Here is a 19,805-nt window from a genome sequence, read left to right on the forward strand (position 1 = left end):
TTTTCTTAAGCCAAGGTGCATTCAGGTGCTGAAAGGTTGGAAGAACCGACCTTTGAGCTAGTAATGGAGTTTAACCTTTTGCACTATGTCAAATTCCACAGCAAATAATAACAACAGTAATGTAAACGGGGTCATAGAGATGGCCTTAGTCAAAGTTTTTTGTGTTTATTGAAACCTCTGCCTAGGCAGGCCTGGCGTTCCAATTTCTCTCTACATCAGCATGAACCTTCTGACAACAGCCCCTGCCCGAGTTAGTAGTTATCTCCAGATTTCTTCTTTGTTCTATTTGCACAGAGGCTGTTGTTTCACTTGCTTGGCTGGTCCCTCTGTGTCTCCGTCCACTCACATTTTGACAGCATGGATAGCCCTGAACAGTTTGACTTCTAACTTTGGCAGAGTATCCGAACTGGGAAGGAGGGTGGAGAAAACAGTGCAACAATGAATGAATGAAAACTCAAAATCTCTGTAAATGTTCATTAAAACGAATAAAATTTAATAATAATAAAAAAAAGAAGCAGAAGACATCTGTACTTTCAAGCAGAAGTATTTCATCTATGAGTGACTATTACTCTAAAGCAGTCATGGAGTTCTGATAGTGTTAAAATACAACACAAAGAGTCAAGATAGCAGTTAGGTTTCTCAAAGAAAAAGGGGTGGAAAGCAGCAGAAAATCTTTATGTTGAAAAGAGGTTACGCCAACTCATTTGATCAAAGGTAGTTCACAACGGAAAGGATACTGATTACGGTTTTGAGTCTTTCCTCCTCCAATTAAGCATATTGGACAATTGATTTTCTGTACTTTGGTACCTAGAAGAGGTGCGGATTTTACGTAAACAAGGGTGCTCTCCTGTTGCCGTCAGCAGCAAGGTGCCCTGAGATCTCACAGGGAGGAAGTGAGGCAGTCTCTTCCTAGTTCAATTTCCAGCCCCAGAAAGCCAACGGAGGGTTGCTGTGAGTCAGAACCAGCTAAATGACACTGAGTTTGATCTTATGTTTTTTTGATAAATAAAAAAGTGACTTTCACTTGTGCTTTGATAGAAGAATGAAAAAGTCTCAATCGTTCTCTCCATTATGCTAATTTAAATACATTTACATGTTGTTATGTGCCATCGAGTAGCCTGTGACTCATAGAGGCCCTATGTACAATAGCTCTGAACTCTGCTCTATCCTGAGTCAGTCTCATTGACTCTAATATATCTAACCCCATTACCCTAGTTACTGTGTCAATCCATCTCATCTGAGGTCATTCTCTCCTGTCCCTCCACCCTCCCAAGCATGACGTCCTTAAGTAAGGACTGGTCCGTCCTGGCCATATGCCAAAAGTATGTGAGACAGAACTTCAGAATCCTTGCCTCCAAAGGGTAGCCTGGTTTCACCCTCTATAGGACAGACATGTTTATTCTTTTGGCATGCTATGGTCAATACTCTTCTCCAGCACCACAACTCAAAGGCATCAATTCTTCTTTTGTCATCCCTAGTCATTGTTCAGCTCTCTGATATATAGCAAGTAATTGCAAAGACCATTTAAATATTAAATGTTTTAACATTTTAGCAAGAAAGTTGTTATACTGAGCTTCAATCCATATTTAAGGCTGAAGGCCTTGATCTTGTACAGCAAGGAGATCAGGTCCTCCTCAGTTTCAGCAAGCAGGATTGTGTCATCTGTGTAACACAGACTGTTGGTAAGTCTTCCCCCAATCCTGATGCCACATTTCTCCTCATATGACCCAGCTTCCTGGATAAGATTTTCTGCTTATAGATTGAAAAGGTATGGAGATAGGACACATCCCTGGTGTACACCCTTTCAAATTTTGAACCATGCAGCATTTTCTTGCTCTGTTCTGACCACTTCCTCCTGGTCCAAGTATAGGTTTTGCATAAGCACAATCAAATGTTCTGGGATTCTTATTCTTCTCAGATTTAGCCACAGTTTGTTGTGATCCACACAGTCAAATGCCTTTGCATAGTCAATGAAATATAGATAGACATTCCTCTGGTACTCTCTGCTTTCAGCCAAGATCCATCTAACATTAACTATTTAATATTTCTCATACCACGGGCTCTTCTATGCCCAGCCTGCACTTCAGGCAGTTCTCTGTTGATGCACTGTTCCAAGTCATTTTTGGATCATTTTCAGCAGAATCTTGCTTGCACGTGATATTAATGATATTGTTTGATAATTTCTGCACTCTGTTGAATCACCTTTCTTTGAAATGAGAAGAAATATAGATCTCTTCCAGCCAGTCGGCCAGGTGGTTGTCCTCCAGATTTCTTGGCACAGCTTGGTGAGCACTTCCAGGGCAGCGTTTCTTTGTTGAAATATGTCAACTGGTATCCGGTTATTTCCTGAGGCCTTGTTTTTTTTTTCCCAGTTCTTTTAGAGCAGTTTGAACGTCTTCCTTCATCACCAAAGGCTCTTGCTCATGTGTCCACCAATGCCTTTCAATACAATAACTCTGTATATTCTTTCCATCTGCTTTTAACGCTTCCTGGATCATTTAATATTCGGCCCAAAGCATCCTTAAGTATTGCAACTTGAGGCTTGAATTTGTAAGGATTTATAGTCTTGGGAACTCTCTGGGGCAATTCTACTCTGTCTTATAAGATTGCTCTGAGTCAGATTCAACTCTATCGTAGCAGAGTGGTTACAGCATTTGTAGAAATGAAGACACAAGGTGGAGGGTCACTGAAGAAGTTAAAAACCAGAGAAATGAACCTGGGAAATAGCCTTCAATGTTCTTGTCAGTATCTCTGTGAATTTTCCAAAACTTAAAAAAAAATGATGATGATATAAATGAGATCAAATCTTTTACTCACCAATTTTGTTCGAATCTGTAAACTCTCCTCGGGGATCTTTTTTCTTCTTCTTTTCTGTCTTCGTGGGTGGGAGACAGAGTGGCGGCAACACAATGAAGCAGGTGAGGTTGGCTCTTGAACGGAAGGCCTGGAAACCTCACAACTTCTAATTCCTCTCCCTTCCCTAGCCTATCATCGTCTAAAACTAAGACCAAACAGGACAATGTCGGACTTCAGCCTGCTGGTTAAAAGAAAGGAAAACTGAGCAGGGGTTGATGAGAGAAATGAGAAAGTTTGAACTCGACAGCAGAAGCAGGGGGTGACCAAAAGGTAAAAAGTCTTTGAGGGTGTCATTTCAAAACCGTCTATTGTAAATGAAGGAGAGGGGCAGCAAGGACAGAGTTGAAACTGCGGCAGGGAGAACAAATGGAACAGAAAGAAGATCTCAGCATGTGAAGACAGAAAGGGAAGGACAGGTGAAGTTAAGGAACATGCCTTTACACCTCAAAGAACAAGACAAGGAGCGGAGTCATTTAGAAGTGATAAAATAGCATCCTTCACTGCGACTTCCCGATGCAAGGTGTTCTGTCACTTCCGGCTGAAGCCTTCTTCACAAGAACAGCCATAGGTTCCCACAGAATTGATATATAGTTGGTCACAGACTCTACTAACAACAAGACGCTCGTCTACATCTAGGGAAATGACAGACATCTGCTTTGAGACAGTGAGAGATAAATAGACATGACAAACTGATGGGTGTATGTTGTTCCTGCTTTGACCTTTATTAAGAAGGACACCACCATATAGGAAACACGGCCCGAGTTTCCCCTCTAGTCTAACTTGCCAACCACTTTTGTTTCATACATTCCCTGTTTTCTGCAGTCCCTCTAAGTGCATTGAGTCTCATTAAGTGTAACCCACATGAGGCTTTAATGTGGGGGAAAAATAAATAAATGAAATGGTCTCAGGCTGTGCGCTCTTCTTGTACAATAAATCCATTTATTCAGTGTAACAGAGTACGTTTCCCAGCAAAATTCGGCAAATGGATTGTGGGGAGCGTTGGAGAGGGAAGCACTCTGGGCAGTGAGCTCACGTGGCTTACTTGCTAAGATCTAGGATCTGAGCTCAGATTGTGGTCAATATGTTCACGACACAAAAATCGGGAGATGAAAAAGCTAAGCTTCCGAGGTCTGCCTTGAGCTGTGAGTAAGTACCTTTTCCATTTGGATGCGTATACACCACTGTGTACATTTACGCCATACAGTCTTCTCTTGGCTTGTTCTCTTTCACAGCAGATGGTACATGAAATTCATATTTTTGGACTCTTTTCTTTCTGGCCTTCTTAACTGGATGGGATTCGGTAGATGGTAATACGCTGCAGTGTGTGAGAATATATACATTCCATTCTTGTGTGTTCTTTGCTGTTATCCACATGGCAAAGCTTGAGGGCTTGGCCATCTGTATGCAGAAACACACCTATCACCCTGGAAGAATTTAGAATTTGTTTCTACAAGCAAACAGAAATTATTTTCTCTGAGGTGTTAACGTTTTCTTGCCTAATGTGACAGTTATTGGAAGAGATAACAATCTTCACATATTTGCTTCAATTTCAAGAAAATCAAATACTACTCAAAATAATGATAATAATGGCCCAAAATGAAAATGTCAAGATTATACATTTAAGGTATAATTTTACAAGTGAAATAGATTTGCATGAGCTATTCCTAGTGAGAGAAAAGTTGGTTCACTCTGCTGACTGGATTAAAATTTTCCTATAATAAATTAAAAGAACACATAAAGCTGAAATAGTTTACAAGTTAGATAAATTATTATTAACAAATAGAAAACTGTAAAGTAATTAATCTTAAAACTTTCATTAACTAGATAAACATCAGATTTGTAAGGTATTCAAGGTAGAGAAATTATCTATTTGTTATTGTTCTCTATTTTTAACTCATAGAAAATGATTTTCAGTAGGCAATTTTCTAATTCGGGTGAAGCTTGCTATGGCTATAGAAATGTTCTATGGCCTCCTAGAATCTATCATTTGCCTACACATATGAAATTGGCTGAAAGGGGTTATGTTGTTTCGTTGTTGTTGATTGCCATCAAACTGAGCACAAGTCAAAGCAACCCTATGAGCAAAAGGCCTGAATGAAGCCTTTCTGTAGTTATCGTTGTTTCACCAAGCTCATAGAGTTTTCAGAGGCATATCATTTAGGAAGTGGATGCCACTCCTGCTTCCAAACTTGAATCAATCTGGGGGCTCCACTAAACACCGTCCACCATGGGTAATCATTATTGCATTTGACACATCAGTGTCACAGTGTTTAGTTTCACAGCAACCATGAGTTACCTCTGTACAGCAAGTGGAAGACCAGGGATACACAACTTAGAAGAATATTTGACCAAAAACAATTAAAACCAGGCTGGAGGGTCGTGGATCAAAGTCACCCACCTTTGGCTTGGTGGCATCACTTTCTGTCCTCTAGGCCAACTGATCTCTCTCTATGTTGCTGTTGCTATTTAGTGCCATTGAATCATAGGGTGTCATAAAAAAAAAAGTTTATAGAATCCTAAGGGCCTCCACAAGAAACAAACAAACAAACAAACAACTGATAACCCAAGCACAAAGTAGGCAAATGACATGAAAATATTTTTCATGGAGTAAGACATTCAAATGGTCAACAGACATGTGGAAAAATGCTCCAAATCACTGGCAATTAGAGCGAGGCAAATCAGAGTCTCAGTGAGATACCATCTCACCCCAGGAGCAGTGGTAGTTTAACAGGACAGCAACTAATAAATGTTGGAGAGACTGTTGAGATATTGTAACTCTCATACACTGTTGGTATAAAATGGTACAACCACTCTCTAAGGCAGTTGGGCTTTAACTTTTTCTCAAAAAGCTGAACAGATTGTTCAGAAGATCCAGCTATTGCATTGCTAAGAATATGTTGTTAAGTGCCATCAAGTCGTAGGCGACTCGTAGTGACCTTATGAACAAAAGACTTGGACACCTGTATAACTTTCATCCTTTCCCCAGGTTCATAGGGTTTCTGGAGACAAGCTATTTTGGAAGTGAATGCCACTCCTGCTTCCAAGCTAGAAATATAGTCTGAGGAAAATAGAACAGAGAGGAAAATGGAAATTTGTACACTGACATTCATAGCAGTATTATTCACAATAGCAAGAAAATGCAAACACCACAAACAGGCATTAATAAATGAGTGGATTGAGAAACTGTGGTACTCTCACATGATAAAATAGTACACAGCATTTTGAAAAATTGAAAGATTTGGAAAAATACTATGTAACATGGGAGAGTCTAGAGAGCATTCTGCTGAATGTAGTAACTCAGTTTTATAAGGACAAATACTGACTAAGATCACTGCTGAACAAATAAGGGCACTAATAAGATGTGGAAAAATCCAAGGAGAGAGGGGAGTTGGGCAGGGGAAATGAGGATGAGGAGGGAGGAGATAATTAGATTACAGAGTTGTGGTGGTCAGGGGGAGAGGCTGAAAGAACTAGAATGGATTTAGTGGAAGCCTGAAAAAGATCGGGTAATAGTGGTCATAGATCAACAATCATTAATTTTATAAAACATTTTAAGTAAGACTGATCATATGAAACACAATGTAAATGAAGGAATTTGTATGTGGAGCATATTATTAAAAATGACTTGACTTTCTTAGCTATAGGATCTTACTTTGCTCTGTGTATGAGCGGTATATGCAAATAGCGCCTGGAGCCTGTTCACAAGGAGATTGGCTATCTCCCCAATCCACCAGGGGATTGGCTAGTTTCACCAATCCACAAGGCCATTGGCCATTAAATTGAGTGATCCAGCAGCAGCAGAAAAATCATTCTCTGGCGAGAAAAGCAGCAGCAGTAAGAGAACGAAGTTCAACCTTTAGGACCAGAGGAATAGCCGTAGCAGTCCTTGTGGAGAATCTGAGACCTGACATGTGGCAGTGTACCAGGGAATTGCTGCCCCTCCAAGGACACAGCGAGAGTGAAGCTAAGAGCCTTCGTCCAACTTTGCTGGACAATTTGGGGAGTAGGGGTGGAGAGCAAATATCTGTAGGACTAAGAACTCTGTAACACTGGCCTGAAGCCATGAGGCTCAAGGCTGCAGTGCCTTTGTGCACATTTCAAAAACTGTCCTGGCTACATTCTGCTACAAACCTGGATTACAACCTTTTAACTTCCCCAAGACAGTTTTGTGTGGCCAGTTGAGCTATCCCATTGGAATTTGGACCCAGCAAAGCAGTAAGACTGGCATTGAGATGAGCAGAAAGAGGTGCAGGAGAGTGGAGGACAGTCTGACCTCATGGAAATTGGGTTTGTTTTGTTGATGCTGTTGACAGGAAGAGTTCCCTTTTGCGAAGTTGGTAAAAGATCAGATACAGCCATCCCCATGTGACTCCTGCTATTTTTTACAGTGTGAAATGCAACATACATGAAGGAAACACAAGGTATACAAGTTTTGTATGCAAACCAGTAATAATTAAAAATATATTTATAAACAAGAGAGAAAGCAAGATAATAATTTTAAATACATATATTTGTTGATATTTGGATGATGATTTGACTCAGATGAGTAGGGTCTTGGGGCTTGGTTACAATATATAACATCAATAATATCAGGAAGGTCCTGACAGATGCACAGTTTTCTATTTGTTAGTTATGAAGGCTCCTTCTATAGAAGTCTACAATCTTAAAAGTTTCTTCCTCACACCTTTCTAAGAAAAAGAAAAGTGTATTAGACGTTGTCAAGTAAAAATAATTCATCACAAGACTAATGTATTAAAGCCTAAATTCTAAGATGATAATTTTTAGCATTAATTGGTCAAGGAGTATGACTTCTTCATCAACTACCTTCCTTAGACCAGAATTCTGTGAATTGTACAGTCAGAGTTTTTGTGATTTCATTTTTGTCTCCAGGCCTTTGGCTTTGTCAGTTCAAACTTGTTTCTTGTCGGAGCTGTCCACTTGGGAGGCCTGTCAGGGCTGAGTTTACAAAATCCCATTACTCCAGAACTAGACAAGTAGCCACAGCAGTAAGAGGTCAGTGTCATGATTAACTTGGGAAAAGATACAAGGAAAGGAATTGCAGACAAGGGACAGGAAGAATGGCAAATGGAATCAATCTATCTTGGTGAAGGGTCACCATAACATATCTACAGGAAGGTCACCTGGACATAAAACATTCTTTGTCCTGCACAATGTCACCAGAAGAGCCTCTCACACAAACTTTAAGATGATATTTTCCTTTTCTTATGTTAAATTGTTTTGTCTCTTACATTAACATGAACTGAGTACACTAACCTTTTGTCTCTTAGAGTAGCAGGAATATAGAGGGGATATACATACATCCATATATATGTAAAACACATGTTGTTGTTGTTATGTGCCGTCAAGTCACCTGTGACTCATAGCGACAACAGCCCTAAACCGTGCTCTGTCCTGTGCCAGTCTCACTGTCTTCAACACACCCACCCCAATTTCATGATATTATATGATATATGCATATTTGTATATACATCTGTGATCCAATTTTTAGAAATATAAAAGTTTATAAATTATTATTTTTATTACTGTCAGAGTTTTAAAAAGTTGTTTTAGATACCTCCAGGCCTTGAAGAAATATAGTTCTCAGAATTTCATATTTTTAAGTGGTAAGGAACACAATTTCATCACATAATTTGGAAGTCTTCAGTCTATCATGATATAATGCATTTCTGATTTCTCTGGTATTATCATCCCCCAGAGGCTATCTCTACCTTGCCCCACATATACCATTCCCATTCCACAAAACATCTGAAGCCTCCTTCTTCCTATTTCCTGAGCCTTTAAAAAGAAAAAAAATTATCTCTAGTCTTACATCACTAATTTCCCAAGTCTTTAGCTCTTACTCGGTGAGGTTTTTGCTTATTTATTTCCTAATTTCTCCTCTTTCTGGTGATGGTACCTTTTAGAAATTGACCAATATACCCAATTTTTCAATATTATAGAGTACTCACCAGTACATAACATTTTAACTCTATTTAAAAAATAATAAATTATTTGAAGCCACGAAAACTAATCAATCATTTTAGCTCACACATCAGAGAAGTATAAAAACTAAGCCTGTCTCCAAGGAAGAAATTAATGTATATCTGTCTTCTTTACACAGTTACTAAATGAAATTACAAAAAATTAGAAATCACAAACATTTTGTAATAATTTGCTGAGGTTAAATTTACTGACCTTACTGTGGTCAGATACTTGAATGTTGTTTGTCTTTCAAACCATGCTAAGACATCTCTAGGTTTATAAATTCCAAATGTGTGTGAAATGTGCTTTCAAAAATATATCTTGCTAAGGTTTTTACTTTTCTTTCTTTTCTGAAAATAATATACTACATGCTATATGAAAGTTGAATATGTACCTTATTAGTTTGTTGGTTTTGTTTCTTTTTTTTTATGTAAGCGGGGATGATTGGCCATTTGTAGATGGATGGCTTATTTTTATGTGTTTTGTATATTCTCAGTTTTAAAAACCAATCCTCAAACAGGTAAAAGTAATTTCTTTCATTTCCTTCATGCACAAAACATCTGTGGCTCTATTTATTATTGGTGAAATAAATAGTGTGTGCAACTTAAACTAATCAGTGTTATCTACTTCAGTGATGTTGATTTTCAGAAATTGATACTATTTATTATTGAAAAATGAAATAAACTTTAATGATAAATAATATTATGTTGTCACATTAATTGCTAAAATCTCATGAATATGCAATTTTGATCCTCTCACAGATGTGCACCAAGTTGTGTTTTGAAAGATTAACGTAAGAGATCAAATTGAAAGTTGCAAAGAAAGGGTTTCACAAAATTCCAATTTTTTTCATATCCAACAGACAAAGGAGAAAGAACAAAAAGAAGAGAGGAGAGAATGGAGTTTGGAAAAAAAGGGAAGAGAAAGAGGCTTTCCATTTTTGTAAAGATTTGTTGTTGTTGTTTGGTGCCGTTGAGGCGGAGACGACTCATAGCGACCCTATGAACAAACGGCCTGAGCACTGTTTGTACATAGAGTTTCCGGAGGCAAGCCATTTTGGAAGTGGATGCCACAGGAGATTTAAAAGGTAGCAAGGTATGAAAAATAAAAACATGCTTTTGTTATATAGAGAGAAGGAAGGAGAGTAAGTAGTTTTAGTGAGTCAACAATTACAGACTGAAAGCACTGCATAAAGCAATGTTGGATCAGAAAATGCAAGCAAGGCCATTGACTTGACTTAAAAAATAATTACAATGTGGCAAAATTCTGTGATGCTTACTGTATAAGTAAAACTTAAACACTCCTACCACTGAAATACACTTCTTGTTTTTTTGTACCTATATACCAGTTTTTATGAGAGGAGATATAAAACATCCTTAAAGGAAAGAAAAGTAATACAATTGTGGCAAATCTCTGTTTACAAGGCTTGGAAGTGCTATGTGAAATAATATAAATATTAAGATATAGTTTAATGTTCATAATATCTTTTTGTATAATGGATATTATTATGATACTGTTTCAGAAACATCAGATTACACATTTCATGATGAAATAAGGTTAAGGGAACTGTGGAGTTTGTCTCTCAATATAACTTTTCCACTGAAGATGACTATGTGTGGGGGTGGGACTATCAGGGCAAAGCATGTTGGTTTTTCCACAAAGGGACTGGTTGTCTAACATTCCACAAGGGCATTGGCTGGTCTCACTCAACAGTCTACAAGAGGCCGGCATAGTCTCGTCAATAAATTGAACAGCTCCAGCTGAGAGAAGAGGCATTTTTCTGCCACCAGAAGAAATTCTTCTTGCACCAGAAGAGAGTCTTCACCTAGCCAGAGAAGAGAGACGTCCCTCAATCCATTCAGGACGGCATCAGCAGCAATGGCTGAACTGGAGAATTGGACGTGAGCTGGGACTTTGAGGGAGGGAAGGCCAATGTGGGTAAGACTGGGGACCTTGTTAGATAATTGAGCCATGAGGTTTGATGCTGAGGTGCTTGCCTGCACATTTTGGGAGCTGTCTTGATTGAATTTTGTTATAGATCTGAAGCTGAGCCTTTTATCTCCTCCAATATGGTTCTGTGTGGTCCGTGAGCTATCACATCAGGTTTTGGATCCAGCCAAGGAGGAAGATTTGTATTGGGATGAGTAGAAGGAGGCATGGTAGTGTTGGGGGGAAAAATTAACCTCGTGGGAATTGACTTTGTGTTATTGATACTGAGAGTGAGGATTGTTGCTGTTATTATGTGCCGTCGAGTCGCCTGCGACTCATAGCGACCCTATGTACAACAGCCCTAAACTCCGCTCTGTCCTGTGCCAATCGCACTGTCTCTGACACTCCCATCCCGATTATCCCAGTCACTGAATCAATCCACCTCATAGAGGGCCTTCCTCTCCTGCACCGTCCCTCCACCCTCCCAAGCATGATGTCCCTCCCCAAGGACCGGTCTCTCCTCACATGTCCAAAGTATGTTAGACAGAGCCTCAGAATCCTTGTCTCCAAGGAGCCACCCAGTTTAACCCTTTCCAGGACAAATCTGTTTGTTTTCCTAGCAGTCCATGGTATTCTCAATACTCTTCTCCAGCACCACAACTCAAAGGCATCAATTCTCCTTCTATCCTCCTTGGTCATTGTCCAACTCTCTGATGCATAACAAGTGATTGCGAAGACTATGGCCTGTATCAGACGCACCTTAGTCTCCAGAGAGACACCATTGCTCTTCAGTCCTTTGGAGAGGTCCCTAACAGCAGACTTTGCCATGGCAATGCGCCTTTTAATTTCCTGGCTGCTGGTGCCAAGACTGTCCACCTATAATGGTGGCAAAGGTCAGATATAGCACTTCCCACATGGTCCTGGCTCTTTTTACAGGAACAAATTTATTCTTCTCATTTTCACAACTCATACAGATTCTGATAACCTGTTGAATGTGTTAGCCATTAAAAAGAGTTTGAGTTGTGATTTCTGAAAAATGTTATTTTTAAATGAAAAAAATGTATTTTTTTTCTTAAGAATATTCTATCTGCCATATACTATACTGAAGTTGACTATGCAAATGAACAGCCAGGTGAAAATTAATGTGCATCCAGTAGGGTCTGGATTACAAATATCTGACTAAAGACTATTCTTACTTGCCCTTTGATGTGCTTCTTGGATTATTTTTCTCAAGGCCACTGAAGTAAAGCAGGAACCTATAGGAATTTTTACAATTTGTGTGATCTGACATAACAGTTGGTAAAGGAAAAATTATGATAGCCAAAATAGATTTTTTTAAAAAAAAAATTCCTGGAATTAGAATCTTGGAAGAGGCATAGTGCACCCTTTCAGGAGCCTGATGCATGATATAGAATTAGTGGCAAAAATGGAAAACCCTATATTTTCAAAGTGGTTCAGTAGGCTGCCATCTTTGAACGGGGGCTGTCACTTTTTAAGCTACTGACATTTTATGGAAATTTTCCCCACTTTAAAAAGATTGAACCCCTGCAGACAACAAATTGTTCATCATAATTACCATCCTTTATTGCACTTGCAGCTTTTAAGTAACTAAAGAAGTTTTTAACCTTTTAATTTTTGCCCTAAAGCAAGGCTAAATAAGAATCATACACACCTATTTCTGATGCCTACAAACTCTTAAGGACATAGCCATGAATTGATCTGGTTCATAATTCAGGGATGTCTAGTAATTCAAGTTCTGATCAAGGTGGAGAAAAGTGGAGAGCATGGTAATATTTTGAATAAGTTACAGATTATATGTGAAAATCAGATCACTCATTTACTGCTTTCAAGTGAGTTCTGACTCATACATGATCTTTCATTGGGTTTCTGAATCTGTAAATCACATGGGATAAAAAGAGTTCTTTTCTCTTCCATGGAAGTATGAGAGGGTTAAAAATGCTAAAGAAGTGTGGCCTCTGAGTTAATAGCGCAATTCCCTAAGGATTATGCCATCTGATGGTGGTAGTTATTCTTGTTATGTGTTGTGGACTTGACTGTGACTCATAGTGCCTCTGCGAACAATAGCTCTGAACCGTGTCCTATCCTTAGCTAATCTCACCGTCTCTGACACATCTGCCCCCGCAACCTTAGTCATAGTGTCAATCCATCTTATCCAAGGCCTTTCTCTCCTGCGCTGTCCCTCCACCCTTCCAAGCATGATGTCCTTCTACAAGGACTGGTCCCTCCTGGCAACATTCCCAAAACAAGTGAAACAGAGCTTCAAAATCCTTGCCTCCAGAGAGCAATGTGGTTTCATGCTCTCTGGAATAGTTAAAGAGCCTTATAATATTTTTCAGAAATAAACCAAGTCTCGTTTGTCAAAGTATTGTACATGCCCTTTAATTTTAAGGTAAATATATAAATGAAATTACATCTATCAAATAATCATGCCTTTACATTTTTCTAATGCCACAGAGTCATTCAATCTATTTCTCCTTACTCTTTGGAAGATGTTGCTTGCTTCCATTACAGCAATAAACATTAAAGATGAAGGGTTAAATGGATCTAGAGTAACCTCTGAATAAAGATGGTACTTATCATATGTTACCTATGCATATTTTCCCATGTGAATCAAGCTGGTGTCCATGGTTACAGGAATAAGTAGGCCCACCAAGTTCAGAGTGATGGAACCACCACCATTGTTCTTTTCACACCTATTGACAATTTCCAATTCAATCTCTTTCTAAAGCAAGCAAAAGAGAATTATTAGCATAACAACAGAGAAACCTGAGTACAGGTCAACAATTGTTCTCTCTGGTAAGAAGATGACAAACTTTATTAGAAAGCTATCAACATTCTACACCCAGAAAAGTAAAAGTTGGGGGGAAATGAAAACATTGAAGATGTCTGTGAATATCAGAATACTGATAAACTTACACACAATGTTAACTAAGATAATGTGGGAAGATAATGATGTGACAACAGAACACCCCAGAGGACACTTTCCACTTCAGGATATTAAAACTATGTATAACAAAGCAATGATTAGAAAACAAGCTGTTTGCCAGCTTTCACTGCTGTTTTCAGACTAATGAACTGTTATTATCCATCCACTTTATTTGCTATTAGTGCATGAACATATTGTTTAAAATAGTCTTGGAACAAAAAATGGTAATATAAAACCTATGAACTGGCTGATCATGTGTAACTAGTGCCATGTTGGTGTGCTAAGCCCTTTTATTCTATGTTTGTCACATCAACATTATTATTTTGAAAATGAATTTGTCAACCCTTGTTAATGTTGTGAACTGTCGAGTTGTAAGGTAAATAAATGACCCTCCAGTGGGTTTTCAAAGGCAGTACATTGCACAGCAGGAGATTGTCCAACTTTCTCCGACAGAACAGCTGGTGGATTTGAACTGTATTTTACGTCATTCCTGTTGTGTACCGTAGAGTCAGAACCAACCCATAGCTCACCCTCTGGAGGGTTTTCAAAGGCACTTAATTGCAAGGGAAGAGATTACCCTTCTTCTCTCATAGAGCGGCTAGTGGTTTCAAACCATGTGCCTTTGGGATTTCAGTGTGGATTCCTGTCACTAGACCACAAAGATTCTCACCACTAGTACGATAGTTTTATGCAAACAGAATGCCTATCAAGTGTTTGCATACTGGGAAATACATGCATGTTATTTTCATAAGTATCCTATACAAACTTTTAAAAAAATCATTTTGGTGACTTCGATTTCATTTGGTTTTCTTCCCAGTGGATTTAATGTTACATCTTCATCTTGACGTCTGTTCAGACAGCAGCAGATCTCCACCAGCCTAACCTGCGAATTTCAGTCCCTTTCCTGGCGTGATACCTTCCCTACTCTGAAAACTCTTCTCCAACATTTGAAGAAATCTTTTTTCCTACCTCTGAAAAAGCCATCACTGAGTAGGTAACTCCAGCCTAAAAAATGTATAGATCGATGTATGCTTGGCCAGAGGTGTCAATCAGGTGTGACTACAAACAGGAACATCCTACTCATCATGGAGCTGGCCAGACACTTGGCACGGGTCATGGAGTGCCCAGGGGCCTTATGGGGCTGGAGCAATGTGTGCCAACACCTGCAGTGCCCTGCGACTGAGCTTCACATGAGACAAGTGCTTGCAAGGATTGGCTCCTATCCTCTATGGGACCAGTCCATGCTCTGTCTACGTATCTTGCATCCATTCTTCTACCTGACCGTCCACTTGTCTGCAGCACAATCTAAGAGGAAAATGCAAAGAATTCCTGTATGAATGGAAATCCAAAGTCTCTGTAAACTTTCATTAAAATTTTTTAAAAAAGCAAAGAATGCCACTGCTTTCAGGTCCAGCCTTAAGCTGATCCAGAGGGAATGAACAGCTTTAATTGCTTCTTTCCAATCACCAGTGTACTTGCAAACTCAACCCATGATTTCTTGATGATGACTTATAAAAACGTTGTTCTACAGTTAGGTTCAGAAATAGTGGATGAGGGTGCATGGAGCTAAAATTCATGTCTGAAAATGTCAAGAGACACTGTGATGTATATATGGGCATACTATATCTGGACATTTCTGCCCATAATTTCTTCATTTATAACTGCCACACTTGTGTATACATTATTTATATGAGTGCAATATTTATGAAACTATAAGTGTATTTGAGCCCCAATGGTTGACATCAGCTCAGGTATACTTATGCTATTAGTCCTGATTATAATCTCTCCATTTACAAGAAATTAAAACCCAAGCATTTAAAAATCCATGATAAATATGAGATTTATGCATTCTGCTGTTGAGGACCTCTCCAAAGTGCTAAAGAGCAACAATGTCCATTCAAAAACGAAGGTGTAATTGGCATTTTTTCCAATTATTTGCCATTTGCTATTTTTTCTATCGTTTGTAAAGATCTTTATCCTTCATGGTGAATGACATCTTTGATGACATTTACAACTTACCTGTTGTGCATTTATTATTGTTCAATACATTAACTCTGTTCTTGAGATGATTTTGAAATTTAGTTGGTATAAATTCAAGGTCATATTTTGTTCTTATGGAATTGCTTTTCTTTTATTCCACTTCACTTTTCACTTGCCCACATGTCATTGACGATCTTTTCCACAGCCTCTGGCTTTGTTTTGACTGTTGATGTTGAGCTTATTCATTGACTCTTGGCACAGATGTTGCCAATCTGAATCCTGTGTAGTGTACAACTTGAGGTCCACGTGGGTAGTTACCATTTATGGTTGGGTTTGATTTGGTTTTGCATTTTTAAAAAGAAATAAGTATTTGAAATGCATAAATCACTGAATGTACAATATTCTAAAACAAAACAAAATAAAATGAAGGTGTGTCTGATCCACACCATGGTATCTTCAACTATTTCAGAAGCATGTGAAAGTTGGCCGTGAATAAAGAGGACAGAAGAGCTGATGCCTGTGAAATGTGGTGTTGGATAAGAGTCTTTAATAGCCTATGGATCACCAAAAGGACAAAGAAATCTATCTTGGAGGAAGTGTAAGCAAGGGGCCCCTTAGAAGTAAGGATGGGGAGACCGGCTCACATATTTTGGGCATACTGTCAAAAGGAGCTGAGGGGGAAGAGAGAGTCGGGGAGCCTACTATGCATCTCTACTACTCCAGGGCCCAGAGGAAACCAGGCCCATAGTGGGAAGGGGACTGGGGCTCATTCAGGGCCTGAGGGCTGCACACAAGCCCCTCATCCCCTCTGCCTATGTGCTTCAGGATGCCGAGTACCTCTTCCTTCTCGCTTTTCGTCTCTAAGCTCTCAGTCTCAGATCGGAATGAAGCCCTCTAATATGAACTCTATTATGAATTCTCTCTGTGATAGTGTCCCCCACCCAACCCCCATTGCAGGAAGGCAGCAGGTGGCTGGAGGTGGCTACAGACAGCATGAACACAGGCAGCAACCCGCACTGGAGGTCTTGATCCTTGGACCTCAATGGTGCCCCAAGTTCCAGACCTGTCAACGGTGCCTTGGTGTCCAGAGCACAGGGTGCCTGGGACATAGCAGTTCCAAAGGTCTAGACATGGGACTTGTTTCTAGGGAGGAGAGAAGGAGAATTGATGCCTTTGAGCTTTGGGCTGGAGAAGAGTATTGAGGGCACCATGGACTGCTAGGAAAACAAACAGGTTCACCCTGGAGAGGTTTAAACCAGGCGGTTCATATTCCTCATTACCTAGCACCGAGTTTACATAAAAGCTTGATCTCTAGAACCTTATCATTTCACTAAGTAATGAGTCGGTATATTTCTGAATTGTAGTTGTCTTTATAAATCTTAGAGTCCATTGTTCTTGTTGTTGTTATGTGCTGTTGAGTCGCTTGCGACTCATAGCGACCCTATGTACAACAGCCCTAAACTCTACTCTGTCCCGTGCCAATCACACTGTCTCTGACACTCCCAACCTGATTACCCCAGTCACTGAATCAACCACCTCATAGAGGGCCTTCCCCTCCTGCACTGTCCCTCCACCCTCCCAAGCAGGATGTTCGTCTCCAAGGACCTGTCCCTCCTTACAACATGTCCAAAGCATGTTAGACGGAGCCTCAGAATCCTTGCCTCCAAGGAACCGCCTGGTTTAACCCTTTCCAGGTTGAATCTGTTTGCTTTCCTAGAAGTCCATGGTACCCTCAATACTTTTTCCCAGCACCAAAGCTCAAAGGCATCAACTCTCCTTCTATCCTCCTTAGTCATTGTCCAACTCTCTGATGCATAACAAGTGATCACAAAGACCATGGCCTGTATCAGACACACCTTAGTGTCCAGAGAGACACCCTAGCTCTTCAGTACTTTGGAGAGGTCCCTAACAGCAGACTATCCCATAGCAATACAGATTTTAATTTCCTGACTACTGGTGTCGAGAGTGTTGACTGTGGAGCCAAGCAAACTAAAGCTGTGTACAATCTCAATCTCTTCACCATCCATCCTGATGCAGGAAACACTGCATGGTTCAAAATCAGGAAAGGTGTACACCAGGGATGTGTCCTGTCTCCATACCTTTTCAACCTATATGCAGAACAGATTATCCGGGAGACTGGGCTCTATGAGGAGAAATGTGGGGTCAGGATTGGTGGAAGACCTATTAACAATCTATGATATGCAGACGACACAACCCTAACTTTAGTGCAAGAAAAATCTCGAGGCCTTTTCAAAGCTATGGATAGCAATTCAAGATGATTACAATCCATTTCTATTTTCCATATAGGGTTGGTTCAATGGTTCTAAAGATGGGGCAGTAGTTTTTATTGTTGTCCAATGTCACATGGCACAAACAGATAAGACCCTGCCTAGCCTTGTGACTTTCTCACAATTGTTACTTTTGTTATTGTTTTTATTATTTTATTTTCTTGTGTTTTGTTGTTGTTATTATTTTGTTATTGTTACAATTGTTATTGTGATAGAGCTGAATATTTCAGGCACTGTGTCCTTCCATCTTTTTGAGTCTTTTTTTTTCTATAATTATATTTTATTAATTTTCATAAACATTTGCAGAGATTTTGGGTTTCCATTCATTCATTCATTGTTGCACTACATCTTTTTGAGTCTTCCTCTTTCTCATGGACTCTACATCACCAAGCATGATGTCCTTCTTGAGTGCCTGACTCCTCCTAGTAGAATGTCTAAAGCAGCCATTCTTCTTCTTGGGAGAATTCTGCTTAGTTCATTCTTCTTAGTTCACCCAAGAAAGTTGGGTTAGTTCTTCTGGAATTCCATTTTCTATTTAATATACTTCACCAACAACACAATTTAAAAGTATCAATTCTTCAGTCGCCCTTACTCATTACCCAGCTTTTGCATATATGAAATATGATACATGAATCAATATAAGGGAAATATTACCTGATATTAAAACAGGGCTTCAGGGATGGTGGCAACCTGTTTGTACATTGATGGTGGCCAACTGCACTTCTTTGAAATATGTGGTTCTCTGTTGCTCTGCCGACAACCTCAACTCACACATCAAATTCCTAGAAAAGGTTCGCTATGTTCTTTCAGATCACCCCTTCCAGGGGTTTAATCTATAATTATTTCTGTCCTGCTTTCCATGATGAATAACTCAAATTGTAAAAGTTCAAGTCTGTTCCTGCTGTACCCTATTAGCCATAAGAGAACCAGTTTGAAGCCTTGCATTAAAGGATAGGAATGAATTATCGGTAAATCAGAACTTCATAACTCAGAGATTGCCTGCATTTCATAGGTTTATTACTGGATATAGTGCCATGTTTTGCCTCCTTTCATTTAATATGCATTGTGGTTCAGTGGGATACCTGTTACTATAATTATGTATGAAATAAAGGCACAGCCTGCATTTTCTAGTTGAGATTTTTTCCCTTTGTAATATCATTTATAGAGAAAGTGATTTGAATAGCAATGTAACTTATTTCATCAAAGCGCTGCCCCCCCCACCCTGAGACAAAGTGAAATAGTAGAAAGAACACAAAATTTAAAGTCAGAAGACCTGATACTCTATGGTTGTAAGCTATTTTCATTTCTATGAAATATTTCATATTTTATTACATTATTTATTTCAGCGTTTCCCCATTATTAACATAGGGATTGAATGACTTCAAAGTTTGAGCACTGGTGGTCTGAATCTATAGCAATTTGACTTTCAAGGTGTTTACATACTGAGAAACTTTTCATAGAATTATGAGTTTCCATCTTTCTTTAAAGTAAAATGGATCTTATATTTAAAAACAGACAACAACAAAAACCAATAATCCATGGGACAGCCACTCCAAAGACTAATTTAGTAATATCTTATTATTACACTCATATTTACCAAATAGGAAATAGAACTTACACCCATATTTACCAAATAGGAAATAAAGCTTTTATCTCCTACAAAACTTATACACAAAAGTATATAGCAACTCTCTCCATAATTACTAAATTTAGTAACCACTTAAATTTCCTTTAATGGGACAAATATTACATGATGCCACTGTGGTAGAATGGGACTGTCCTTGGGGTTGGGGAGAGACTGAGTAAGATGGGTTCAATGATGT

This window comes from Elephantulus edwardii, unplaced genomic scaffold (assembly GCF_000299155.1).
Source record: "Elephantulus edwardii isolate Elephantulus edwardi_28Jun2011 unplaced genomic scaffold, EleEdw1.0 scaffold00088, whole genome shotgun sequence".
NCBI lineage: Eukaryota > Metazoa > Chordata > Mammalia > Macroscelidea > Macroscelididae > Elephantulus > Elephantulus edwardii.